This window comes from Pecten maximus, chromosome 17 (genome assembly GCF_902652985.1).
Source record: "Pecten maximus chromosome 17, xPecMax1.1, whole genome shotgun sequence".
Classification (NCBI taxonomy): Eukaryota; Metazoa; Mollusca; class Bivalvia; order Pectinida; family Pectinidae; genus Pecten; species Pecten maximus.
The window spans coordinates 11,009,428-11,013,157 of record NC_047031.1 but is presented as its reverse complement, the minus strand read 5'-3'; the positions used below and the strand labels follow the sequence as shown (position 1 = coordinate 11,013,157).

The 3,730-nt window shown below is 36.6% G+C and overlaps 1 long non-coding RNA gene across 1 annotated transcript; it reads right to left on the bottom strand.

Annotated features, from left to right (window-relative positions):
- Positions 1–335: 335 nt before the first annotated feature.
- Positions 336–3,008, bottom strand: LOC117314893. The gene is made up of 2 exons (XR_004529628.1): positions 1,270–3,008; positions 336–1,051 (listed from the first exon to the last, which is right to left on the bottom strand). It is a non-coding gene; the product is annotated as an uncharacterized LOC117314893 (long non-coding RNA).
- Between the last annotated feature and the right edge of the window lie 722 nt (positions 3,009–3,730).

The window sequence follows — 3,730 nt, the reverse complement described above, 5'->3', positions numbered from 1 at the left end:
AAGTGTTTATAGCTGCAGCAGTGACATTCCCTCTACATCATACTGACCACACATTACTTATGAAATTAACTGCACATGGATAACTTGCTTAATTAGTATTGTAGTTCAAAGTTAGTACTTCAATATGCTGGTATTATTTTCCTGCTGTTGCTTCTAAAATCTAAGCAGCTTAGCATTTGCGACATACAGACAATTAAGACTATAATAAATACATATACATTTGCAAAAATTAATTCATCCATGAATTTGATTACATCAAACCTTTCAGGACTCTTGATGTCTTGTGTGCATTGGAAAAGTAAATGGGGAAAATACATATGACTAGGATTCTATCGAAAACGTTACATTACGTTTAATTACGTTTAGACAAATTCAACATTTCATTGGTTAATAAAAATAGTTATTACACAATGTTAGGTAATTTATCACTGTAAATTCAACTGATCAGTTGACCAGCAATTGTAATATACCGAAATGTTAACATAGGAACGCTAACCAGACCGAAGAAAAAGATACAGATATATACAGAAAGGTAAATTATTATTTGAGGATTAAAAAAAATCACTAGATTTGCAATTGAATAATTAATATATAATATATATACATAAGTATGAATATAGTGTACATGGATTCTCGTTTTTCAATGATATATATATATATACATATTACATAAAGGAGTGTCCCTATATCAACACATCATCACTTTAGTGCTCTTCCCTTGGAATAACATCAAGGATACCTAAAATATACCAGAATAATGAAAAAAAAAAAGGAATTGCTTACCAATTTAATTATCAAAAACCTTTATATAATATTTAAATCCTGATATTATCCTTAAGAGACACATTCCGAAATTAATTCCTTTAAACAAATCGAAACACACATTCAGGTATCCTTGATGTATTTCCAGAAAGAAGCGCACTAAATAAGTTTCTCCACGAAAATTAGTTACTCCATCACATCATTGATGGAGGACTGTATCTCTCTTATCTCCTCCTGGAGCTCCCGAATCCTGTCCATGAGAACCATCCTTTGGTTCAGCCAAACGATTCTGTAATTAAGAAATTTAAAAAAAAATCAATAAAAAGGAAAAAGACTTAAAACAATGTAATACCGCAGAATGTTGTTTTAGTTGCATTATAAAATCAAATATGGTAATTCAATTACATTTTTTAAACATTTGATGCCTAAATAAACAAACACCAGTTAATATGTATTCTAAGTTATAATACATGTTACTGTCCTTAACATGGAACAGGTGATACGTACAAGAAAAGAAGGTTTTTAGTTGTTCAAAGTCACGGTAACGTTTTATTTTCCTGTTGAAAAAAAAGAATATTTATTAATTTGAATACGTTTTATTAAGAATATGTCTTTGAAATATACCATTTAATATTTCATAAATTCCGATTAATCCTGCGAGGATTTTTTTTAATCACTGGATGAAGCCCCACGTCGTTTGAAGACACCGATGTCAAGGACTAAAATTACATATAAAGATATGTTAAAATATAGATATTATATCAATATTACAGAAAAAGAGTTTTATACCCGTTTTTTTTATCTCTATATTTTCCTTCAATCTACTCTTCTGTGAAAACTTTGAGTCACGGATATGGACACTCCTTTATTTAATATATATATTACAAGATATTTCCCTCTTTCATAGTTAGGCGAATGAATCATTCATTTTGTTTTTAAGTAATAACACAGAACAAATGCACTCAAATCTGTTTTCTCTCTGACAGACTATGGCGGAGGCTGGGTTTAGATGCCGATGCTGTAATTTCGTTAGCAATGATTTGGATGACTTGTTTGTGCATGAATCGCTTCACGACGACAGCGACTTCCAGCATCCTCCGATGGACCTATCTCTGAGAAAAAGGCCAAAGAGGGATGTGAATATGAAATGACTTTTTCTGACGAATTCTTGGAGAGTCTTTTGAATTATCAATTACCGAATGACGACATATTAGGAGAAATATCAGACTTTCCCACTCTTTCTTTCGAGGATGTATTTCTTCCGGACTCCGATTTTCTGAATTCTCTGCAAGATGTCAATATCATGTCCGTACCTACAGAGAGGCACGACACTGCGTCCCCCGTACCAGGTCCTAGCAGCGGTTGTTTATATTATAGAAACGATAGTGAAGCTACAAAAAAGACCCCAATGACGCAATCTGGAGGGGTGAATCAGATCGAAGCAATGATACGGGAATTTCAGACACGGATGACCTAGGGTCGCCTACATCTAAACCCTTGGCATATCGCTTAAGCAAGAAGAATGAGAGGGCGTTCCGGAATACAGCCATAGACCGTCATTACGAAGTGACATTGGACGTAAATCCCGACACAGAAGGTCAGGATTTGTCCAAGTTTTATCATGAAATAGAAAACATGTTTGATGACATAATACAAAGAGGTTCAGAGGGCCTGCAAAGTTCTGACCTAGGACGCATCATCATACATCATGGGGATCTCGTAAATCCCATATGTGTCACTCAGACCCTTGAGAGATTTGACCGGAAGATCCGTTACAGATCATTTGCAAAGCGTGTTGAATAGTCACGAACATTTACCGTTAGATCAAAGTTTTCGCATCGATGTCGGTACGATACAGTTACCAAAAGGTGGTACGAGAGCCATATTAATCAATAATTTAGAGGGTTCGGATAACTCTCTTCACAAGAAAATATCTATCATTGAGATAAAGAACAAAGACAAAATGTGTTTAGCACGAGCCATTATCATGGGATTCGTCCGTGCTAATAAAGTTAGTAGAGATACATGGTTGAGACTTACAGAACACGAGACTGCCAGGGACGTCATTGATCTCGTATTGAAATATAGACAATGTCCAGACTAGTTATATAAGAAACTGACAGGAACAAATGAAAAGAGCCTGACGTCATTTGTCAAAGTCCTGTGTGACAGGTCGTGCGTCCCCACGGAAAGAATGTTGACCCTCACAGACATCCGTGCCTTCGAGGATTTTCTAAATGTCGATGTTATTGTAGTCTCGGCGAGAATGGGTAATGGATTTATTAACCCCCCCCCCCCCCCCCCCCCCCCCCCCCCCGGAAGGTAGTAACAGACAGAGACTTGTACTTGGTGGGAGCACACGAGAATGGCCATTTTCACACTATCACAAACATTTGTGGTTTTTTCGGACAGTCTAAATTTTGTCACTTGTTTGAAACCTTACCAAAAAAAACACCAGTGTACAACTTCTTGTTTTTCATGTAAGTCACAGAGCTGTATATTGAAAGACTCTCAGGTTAGCTGTCGAGACTGTCACGTGACGTGTAGATCAGAGGACTGCTTTAGACGTCACAAACTCCCAAGTAGTAGGAAGGATGGCCTAGATCGTTCTGAATGCGAAATTTTCTGGAAATGTACTACATGTAAAGCCGTAATTGACAGGAGAAAGCGCCAACCCGAAGACCACCGGTGTAACGAGTGGCGTTGCAAGTCCTGTGACAAGTATGTAGAGGGTCAACATTTGTACTACGTAAGAGCACTTGATCCAACAAAACCAAAGCAAAATACATTTTCTTTGATTTTGAATGTACTCAGGAAGATTAGATGTTGACATGCAAAGAAGGAAATGTAACGCAGAGAAATTCGAGTTGTCTTTCCTGTCATGAAAGTGACGTTCCGTGCCAAGAATGTTGTCTTTGCATCAACTGTGGTCAGAGTTGGTGCGGTAAGTACAAACATGTCTCTAATT